The sequence below is a fragment of the Triticum dicoccoides genome, chromosome 1A (genome assembly GCF_002162155.2).
Source record: "Triticum dicoccoides isolate Atlit2015 ecotype Zavitan chromosome 1A, WEW_v2.0, whole genome shotgun sequence".
NCBI classification, from domain to species: domain Eukaryota; kingdom Viridiplantae; phylum Streptophyta; class Magnoliopsida; order Poales; family Poaceae; genus Triticum; species Triticum dicoccoides.
Genome location: NC_041380.1, coordinates 583188883 through 583199074, shown reverse-complemented (window position 1 = coordinate 583199074; position 10192 = coordinate 583188883). Strand labels below are relative to the sequence as shown.

Below are 10192 nucleotides of genomic sequence, written 5' to 3'. Positions count from 1 at the left end.
GATCCCCGCCCCACCATGCCTCGCGCCTCCCTGACTGCCGCCTCACCGCCCCGACCCGCCGCTGGATCGGGCTCGCACCGCCCCGCCACCTCCCTCCTCCTGGTTCCCCTCGTCAGCGTGCCTCGGTGGTCGCCGGATCCAGGCACCTCTCTTCCACAGTGCTGCCCCGCATCACCAACCCCCATGTTGTCCGACGCTAGATCGGCGTTCGCAGCATCACAGCATCCATCGTCGGCGCCGCCCCCCTGTAGCCTTCCCCCATGGCGCCCACCCTCCCGACCGGCCAGTGCTATGCTGGATGGCCGGTGATGCTCTCCTTCCCTCCTGACCGGCCGACGCTGTGATGGATTGACCGATCCCGCGTTGCTATGGCCGGCGGCGCCCTCCCTCCCCTTGTCTCCCCTACCCATCGACGAGCTTGACGGCGGCCTCCCCAACTACCTCGTCACCGGCCAAGGCTCCCTCCCCAGATCCGGTGAGCCCGCCATGGCCCTCTCCTCCCTAGCTCATGCGCTGACGGCGACATCCAGCGGTTCAAGGTCGACCTCATCCTTCTGGTCCGTCCCGGCGACCACAACTATACAGTCCACAAAAACTGCGGCGGTGCAGTTGACCTCAGCGCCCGATGCAGCTCATCAGTGGTGCATGTGTAGTTTGTTATCCCCCCTGATGCATGTTATTTTTCAGTTTTTTATGTGCTGTTGGTCCCCGAGTCTGCAGTGTAGTATGGCTTGCATGCAGTACATAACACCTCTCCTCCTGGCTACATCTACCTCGGTTTTGAGATGCCTCACTTGGCGCCTCCACCTAGCGTTTGTTGAGTTTTGTTTCCACCTGATGGCCACAAGTCCAGGTTCTCTCGGTTGCAGCTCAGTTGGCACTACTAGGGAAAAGCCTATACACAGAATCTTACCAGCAGCGCGCTATAAAATCAGGCGCTGCTGCTAAGTAGAAGTAGCGCGGGCTGTGGAAACTCGCTGCTGAAACAAGTTTATTAGTAGCGCGCGCACTCCAAGCGGCGCTACTGCTAAAATTCCCACGACGCCGTCGCGAGGCCAGTTATAGCAGCAGCGCATTAAAATAGACAGCACTACTGCTACGTAACGTAGCAGCAGCGCATTCAGGCAATAATCGCTACTGCTAAATTAACTACAGATCTCACTAGCCTCATCCACAAATCACACTCACACACACACTCACGGTCTCCTCCTCACCCCCCGCGCCTCCGGTCCTCCCCCGTCGCCCCTCCCCCGTCGCCCCTTCCCCGATCTGCGCCGCTGTCGCCTCATCCTCCTCGCTGGACTCGGTACCGGCCTCCTCCTCCATCCTCCCTCCACTCGCCGTTGGCCGCCCCCTCCTCGCTCCGCCTTCCTCCTCGATCCGTCCTCCCTCCACTCGCCGCCGGCCGGCCCCTCCTCGCTCCGCCTTCCTCCTCCGTCCTACTATGTTCTCCCTCCTCGAGTCGCCCCTCCTTGTCCCTCCTCCCTGATACATTTTGATTTAGTAGGCTTCCATATGTAACATTTTGATTTAGTTGATTTAGTATGCTAGTGGATTTAGTATGCTAGTTGATTTAGTATGCTAGTTGATTTAGTCAATTTAGTTGATATGATTCAGTTGATTTAGAACATTTTGATTTAGTTTATTTAGTAGGCTAGTTGATTTATTTGATTTAGTAGGCTAGTTGATTTAGAACATTTTGATTTAGTTGATTTAGTAAAATGGCGCCACCACCAGCACCACTATGTCGACTGTGCAAGTCAAGGTGCGCCAGCAGCCTTGCAACTGGCAAGCTGTTCGGCATCTACTTACATCCGAGTTTTCGTCATGCAGCGGTAAGAAATTAGATGAAATGTAACAACTATTTTATTTTTAGTGTTGGCATTACTGCATTGTGTCATTTTGCTTTTCTTACACAGATCGTCCCATGCAATGTGAGGTTGAAATTCAACAAGCTGATAGGAGACACTGTGACATTTGAGCCTCCTGGGGGGTCGTACACTATGGAGGTCGAGAAAGGACGCAATATGTCGCAGATTGGAGGAGATGGATGGGCCCGTTTCCTCGCTCGCATGCGTCTTACTGGTGGTGAGTTGATCAGATTCTCCTTCAGAGCAGAAAGACCCAAGCTGGTTGTCATTTATATCAACCTGGTGGAAGATGATGAAGATGACGAAGATGATGAAGATAATGAGGACCCACTCAATGAATATGATGAGAACCCACTTCATGAAGCCATCATAGCTCAAAGAATGAGGCTGAGCGAGGAGGAGGTGTGCAACCTATGGGACATAATTCCGCCACGTGATGACTTTGTCGGGGTGCCATTCGTGACCCGCCTAACAAGTACCATGGTCGATCGGCATGAAATGGTATGTTATACATACTGGATGTAGTAATTTGATGATATATATATATATATATATATGCTTTATTGTTATACTTACAAATGCAAATTATCCGATTATATGCTTAGTGAACCCGATGATATGCTTAGTGTAGAGTCCAATGATATGCTTTGTGGAATCTAGTCGATGATATTCTTTAGTGTAGAGTCTGATCACATGCTTAGGCTATTTATTAATTGATATGTTTTTCTTATTCAGAGATTGCCAAAGAACCTATCTGTGAGTTGTGGTATCGAGCCTGATGAAGAAGGCTCAGTTGGACTATGCCTTAGCGCAAGGGGCTCCGTCACCACATGTACTTACCGCATGGGCACAGATGGTCGCACACACTTGAACTTGGTTGGGTGGAAGAGATTCCTCATTGGCAAGAATCTTCGTGCTGGACAGGCCATCCTAATTACTATCAGGAACACCCACCGCCCAGGCTTGAGGATGATGATCGTTGTCGATATCATCTAGAACTACATATGTGTATGTGGCTATATCACCTAGAACTACATATGATGATCGTCGTCGATATCATGTAGAACTACATATGATGATCATCGTCGATATCATCTAGAACTAAATATGATGATTGTCGTCGATGTCACCTTGTACTGCTTGAGGATGCATGTTGACTATATATGAAATTGTTATCTAGTACTCCCTCGGTTCCAAATTACTCATCGTGGTTTGAGTTCAAATTTGAACTAAAACCACGACGAGTAATTTCGAACCGAGGGAGTACTACCTAGTACCTATAATGCTTTATGAAATTGATATCTAGTAGTACCTAGTATCTGGAAATTGTAGTTTATCGAAGCCGGAATGGGGAAATGGTGAAAGATATAACAGTAGCGCTGGACCGGGAAATCGCTACAGGCAGCGCTACTACTAAGAGTTAGCTGTAGCGCCTTATTGGTAGCGCGGGTACCCGCGCTGCTGATAGGCCTAAAACCCGCGCCGCTGCTAGCCTTTTCCCTAGTAGTGTGGGTCGTCGAGGAAGTATAGAGGCACATGAGAGGGTGACGGGTAAAAAATGAGAAGTTTAGAACCATTAGCAACCATAGAAATCTTCAGTTTTGTAGTGAAGTGTGTATTGTACAGTATAAAAATGGGTGTATTGTTTTGGTGCAATTCATTTTGATTTACATTTTGGAAAAATGAATATACATTATGCGGTGCAGTTAACTAGTGGGGTACTCAAGTGTCATTTTTCTAGTTGATGAGTGCTTTATGCAGTGCAGTTAACATCTCAAAAGAAGCTCACTTTGTTCTCTCTCAAAGTTTGCCATAAAACTCCTTTGTGGTTCATTTGGTGATCCGAAACAAAAACACCTTGGAAAGCAGCTCACTTCTCGTTACATGTGGTTCACTTGCTCAGTCCCTGCGGTCCACTCGCCCGGTCTACGCACATAAAAAATATTGAGTTTGGAAAAAGCTCAAGCAGTTCACTTTCGGTAGTGTCATCGCCCGTTTACGGTAGTCTCGAGGTTCGCTTTTCATAGTATTGTAGTTCACCAACACTCGATGTGAAGTGAACTCCACCTAGTTTGAAAAAATTTACGTCCCACAAAAAAGAAATCATGCAGTGCACTTGTCTGTCCGACGAAGTGCGGTTTTTAGTCTGAAGTAGTGCACTCCACTTTGTTTTCAAAAATTTACATCCCACAAAAAAGAAATCATGCAGTGCACTTGTTTGTCCAATGAAGTGCGGATTTTAGTCTAAATAAGTGCGGTTTTCTGTTTGATGCAGTACAGCCCGTTTACGGTAGTCTCGAGGTTCACTTTTCATAGTATTGCGGTTCACCAACACTCGACATGAAGTGCACTCCACCTCGTTTAGGAAAAATTACGTCCCACAAAAAAGAAATCATGCAGTGTACTTGTTTGTCCAATGAAGTGCGGTTGTTCATCCGATGCAGTGCGGTTTTCAGTCGGATGGAGTACCCACGTCTATTTGGGTGTCGCGAAAAACAAAGTGTCCGCATTTCGGTAAATTTAAAACCATAAAGAATTAGAGAGAGTGTTCTACATGAAAAAGTTGCGTCTCGTTGATATCTTTCCAACGGCATATCATTTGAATCATTTCAACGTCCAGTTTGTAAAAATTTCACGAAAAACGGCCGCTGCCACTTGTCGTCTGCCACACGATTTTCAAAATTAACTTAAAATTGTATGGAAGCTCAAAACCATTTCTACATATGAAAGTTGCGCCTTGTCCATAGCTTTCCAACGACATATTACACGCCTCATTTTGACAAACGGTTTAAAAACTAGAGCGAAAACAGTACCGAAAATTTGAATTTTTTTGAAAAACGGAATTCCGCGATTTAGTAAATTTGAAACTTCTCTTAAACCATAACGAATTAGAGAAAGAAATACATATGAAAAAGATGCGCCTCGACGATATCTATCAAACGGTGTATTATTTGCTTCATTCCGACGAGCGGTTTAGAAAAAAATGCGAAAAACGCTCGCTGCCACTCATTGTGGGCCGCACCATTTTCAAAACTGCTCTTAAATCGTGAGGAATCTCGAAAAGTGTTCAACATGGCGAAGTTGCGCCTAATCCATAGCTTTTCAACGATATATTACACGCCTCGTTCCAACAAATGGTTGAAAAACTAGAGCAAAAACAGTACCAGAAAAAACACTGTGTGCAGTTTTTTGCCACGGGAAGTTCACTCGCCTCATCACTGCAGTGCTCTAGCTAAAGAGAGTGCAGTGCCCTCGCATTAAGCATGCAATGCGGAAGTGTTATCAGAATAACTATTCTGATAATATTACCAGAATAGACGGGCTGTATATATAGACACACACACACATACACACACACACACACACATATATATATACACATACATACATAAACACTATTCTGATCACGGGATCAGAATAATATTCTGATCACAACCTGACCTGCCCCGCTAGTAGTATGTTGAACTTCTTTGTGAACTAGATTGAACTTCCGCCAACATTGCCCAAATGGGGCTTGCGATATACCGTTGGAAAGCTATGGAAACCAATATCATGACCCAACTTAAATTTTTGGCAAAATATAAGCGGTTTAAGAGCAGTTTTGAAAACCGTTTTTTCTTCACACAAAAAATGTGAATCGTTTTTTCGATCGCATTTCTAAACCATTTATCGGAATGAGGCAAATAATATGGCGTGGAAAAGCTGCTGCAAAACCGCTCCTTCCACATGTTGAAATTTTTCTATAAATCCCTATGGTTAAATAGTAATTTGAAAAAAACATCAAATTTCGTAAACCGAACAGCTGAGTTCGTATTTTCGATGTCATTTCTAGACGGCTAATCCAATTGAGGCATATGATATGGCGTTGGAAATCTTATGAAAATGCGCTACTTTTTCATCTTGAAAGTTTTTTTTTCTAATTTTGAATGATTTAAGAGTAATTTAGAAAATGGTCCAAGTCCTACCGAGTTCGTATTTTCGAGCTAATTTTTTAACCGTGCATCGAAATGGAGCAAATGATATGGCGTTGGAAAGCTTGAACAAATGCGAAACTTTTTGGTATGTATTATTTCTCCCAATTCCTGACGGTTTTAAGTCCGTTCTGAAAATGGCGAAAAACATATTTTTGCCGTATTTTCTACAAAGTTGAACGGAAATGCGCAAATAATATCCCGTTGAAAAGCTACGAAAAATGCGAAACTTTTTCATGTTGATGGTTTTCTCTGATTCGTAGCCGTTTTCAAGTAATTGCAAAAATGGAGAGATCATTCGTTCTGCCTTTATCGCGAAACAGATTCTCCGAAAATGCACTGCGTGAAGAACCTGAACTTCTCAGCATGTCTACCTGAACTTCACTCTATTTTTGATGTGTTTTTTTTGCTCGCAGATCTCCATCCACTACTCGTAGCTCTCCATCCACTCCCCGGAATTCAACGAGTGATATACCAATGGAAAGCTGATGTAAACACGCAACTTTCCCGTGTTGATCATTTTTTCATACTCGCGGTGGTTTTAAAAGTTTTTCATCTGATATTCATTCAGTGTAGTAGGTGAACTTCCTGCTGTTTTTACGTTGAACTTCTGTGACGTACTTTCGTTTGTAATTATCTCATTCATTCGTTAGTGTTACACAAATGATATTCCTTTTGTACAAACCTCTCTCACAAATATATTTTTTAACTTTCCGTGACCGAGGACTTGAACTTATAACAACAAAAAAATTGGACCTTGCCTTTTTATTAATTTTTCTCATATTAAACACACCATGTAGTACAAGAACTTTTTCCATTTTTATAGTTTGAATTTTTTATTTTCTTTTTGAAATCAAATTGCTCCCAAATAATAACTGAACTTCTTTGTGGATTGAGAGAATTATTTTAAAAGGAAAAAAACAATTTATTTTTTGTGTTTACGAACATGGAAATACAAGGTGAACCTCTCTCACAAGAATTTTTGAACTTCCCAGGACAAAGCACTTGAACTTCTTTCAACAAAGCTTTTATGCTTTTATTTATTTATACTTTTATTTTCACTTGAAAGGCATTCCTTGCAGTACTTGAACCTCTCATTGTTTTCACTATGAACTTCTGTCGCATGTTTGTGTATACGTCGAATTACACGCAATTGAAGGTGGGACATCATTTTTTTGCCATTTTTAAAATATGTAATGGGAGCTCGGGTGTCCCGCAACATAAATTGTGAACCGTGCATGGAGGAGCACGTGAACTTCTTACAAGAAACCTCTTAATCTCTTTGTTTTCTATTATTATATTCTTATCTAAAACGCATTACGTCTAGTAGTTGAATTTCTCGCTGTTTTCACCTTGAACTTCGGTCACGTATTTTTGTTCAACCTTTCTCACAAGAATTTTTGAACTTTGTCGGGCCAAGCACTTGAACTTCTAGAAACAAAACTTTTAGCCTTTGCCTTTTCATTATTTTTGTTCATACACAAATGCACACCGTGTAGTACGTGAACTTCTGACATTTATCAATCTGAACTTCTCTTTGTTACGTGAAAATATCTGAGTTTTCTATAGACATTGAACCATTCTGCCCTTTTTATTTAAACTTCATTGTGTTTTTTTAGAAATGTGAAAATTGGAGGTTTTTTAGAAACATCAAACTTCTTCGTTATTTGAAATTGAACTTATTGATTTTATTCTTTGGTAACAATAAACATCCGATTTTTTCACATAAATATCAAACTGCTCTGCTTTTTTCCAATTAAACTTCTTGATTTTATTCTGTAGTAATGAGAAAACCTGAGTTTTTTATATACATTGAACTATTCTGAATTTTTATATTTAACTTCTTGGTTTTAATCTTTTGTATTTGGAAAAAGCTAAATTTTTTTTTATAAATATCAAACATCTTCAGTTTTTTAATTAGGACTTGTTGGTGTTATTCATTAGTAACTGGAAAAGTTCTAGTTATGTAATAAATATTGAACTACTGAATTATTTAAATTTGAACTTCAAGGTATTTCTTGAAAAGAGGGAAAATATATTTTTATAAACCTTTTTGAATTGCTTGGCTTTTTAATCCGACCTTCCTTTTTGAGCATATAAATTTTAGGTTTTTACAATTTTCGAACTTCTCGCTTTTTTTAAATTTGAACTTCTTTGTTTTATTTTGGGAAAATAATTTTTTATTTTTAAATAACATCAAACTAATTCCCTTTTTCAACTTGAACTTGTTGGATTTATTCTTTAATAACTTGGAAATTCTGGGTTTTTATAAAAATGAAACTGCTCTATTTTTTAAAAGTTGGAACACACATTTTTCTTAAAAAAACACAATATGTGGCCACTAAGAAGAAATATCGAACCGCTTCGTAACTTAATTTTGAACTTAGGGTCTTGCTGGAAATGGAAAAAAATTGTTTTATATAAAAAAAATGAACTTCTCTATTATTTCAATTTGACCTTCTTGGTTTTTTAGAGACTGGAAATATCATTTTTTTAGGGTCCGAATAACTGCCACACGTGTGGCGTCGATAGGAACCCGCCCGCACGCCTCGTGCGGCATAGACGGGGATCGGCCCGCACGACCACGTCCGAGCGCACAAAAGCACGGCCCGCACGTCCGGTGTGTGGCAACCCCGCCCGCACTGCCCCGTCCGGGCCAGAAGACCGGCTGCCCGCACGACCCAGCCGATCCACGCCTCCGATCCATCCCCTCTCTCGTACGCCGCCATCGTCCCCCACCTCTCGAACCCCGACATCCGTCGCCGGCCATCCTTGGTTGCCATGGCAACCAGGGCAGATCCATAGGGCGCTCCGACCCCAAACCACACCCTAACCCTTCCCATCCCTAGCCGCCCACTCCAATCCAGCCCTCCAGACACGATCAACTAAAACCAGGTGAAAATTCTCGATCTCGTCCTTCCCTCTTATCCTTAAGGCTGAAAATCTCCCGATCTTGTACTGGGTCCATACTATAGGGGTAGAACACTGCATGGTTCGGTGTATATTCGCAATTGCCAGGCAGAATACACCAGATCTGCCATGTACTATGTTTGAGGTTAACTTAGGTGCCTAGTTTAGGCACTTAAGTAGTTGGGTATGAAATGGATGAGTAGGAATCCCTAAAAAAGGGCAGGAAGGACGATTTTTTGAATGAAGAGGGTGGGAAAAAATAATTGCCACTTGTGTGTAACGACAGTTGCTGCTTGTGTATGATGACAATTGCCACCTATTTTGACCTGTTGCTTGCCATCCCTATCTTCCATGTGCAAGCAACAGAAGAATTCAATTCTTGTGGATTATTGATGCCTTTTTGATCATCCAGTGATTGAGAACATGTCGGAAAAGAATCGAGACGCGGAAAGGATGAATCGCGAAGGTGGCGCTGATGCTTGGGGTTCTCAAAGGCCAGAAAGACCGCCTTGGGATGCAGCAGAGTATAGTCAACTCATCTCTGCAGGGCCGTTGCTGCCACTACTAGAACAGTATGCAGGCGTAGGTATGATGCGTGGTAACAAAAAGAAGAGAGCAGTTGCCAACTTCGCAACGATGAAGATGACATTCTACTTATGTCCTACACTCCCATTTTTTGCAGGTTCTTATGACCAAAACACTCTCAGGGGGGCCCCATGGCAAGTTCAGTCACAAGGCGCTAACACTGACATATGTACGGGCAACCAACCTCAACTAGCTAGTATGGCTAATCAAGGTAATGCAAAACCAAAAAAAACACATACTGCTGTGGACGTGAAAAATGGACATGCAAAAAAACTGGCAAGAGGACTCACGAGTTATCACGGGTGAAAATGCAGGGCCTTCATGCAGCACGTGGCATCAGCCAGCACCCATGTACCTGCCATCGACGTCATACACAGGTCAGTCCATAAAAAAAGTGAAGTTGCGGATGTTCAATTAGCAGAAGGGGCATAGTTGGCAGCTCCAAATTGCCATGGCTGGACTTCTACAATTGCCATGAATTTAAAACTACATTTGCCATCCCTGGACAACTGTTGTTGCCATAAGTGGACACTTGCAGTTGCCATGGAGAAACAACTGCAGTTGCCATGCCAGAGCAACTAAAGTTGCCATGTTATCGCAACTGCAGTTGCCATGGAGGAACAACTGCGGTTGCCATGCCGATGCAACTATAGTTGCCATGCCAGTAAAACTTCAGTTGCCACATCAGGGGCGACTGCAGTTGTCGTGCTAGCACAAACTGCAAATTGCAATGAATTGACCAACCACTACTATGCTTACATCGTATTACGCTGGTGGTGACACGACAAACGTCCCGTGGCAAGCTTCACAAATTGCAGGTGGAGCACGACATTTTGGTGTCACAGACCACACAAG

General features: G+C 42.9%; 1 long non-coding RNA gene across 1 annotated transcript; it reads left to right on the top strand.

The window, feature by feature from the left end:
* The first annotated feature begins 9302 nt into the window (after positions 1-9302).
* LOC119342198 lies at positions 9303-9776 on the top strand. The gene is made up of 3 exons (XR_005165459.1): positions 9303-9338; positions 9435-9548; positions 9652-9776. It is a non-coding gene; the product is annotated as an uncharacterized LOC119342198 (long non-coding RNA).
* The last annotated feature ends 416 nt before the right edge of the window (positions 9777-10192 follow it).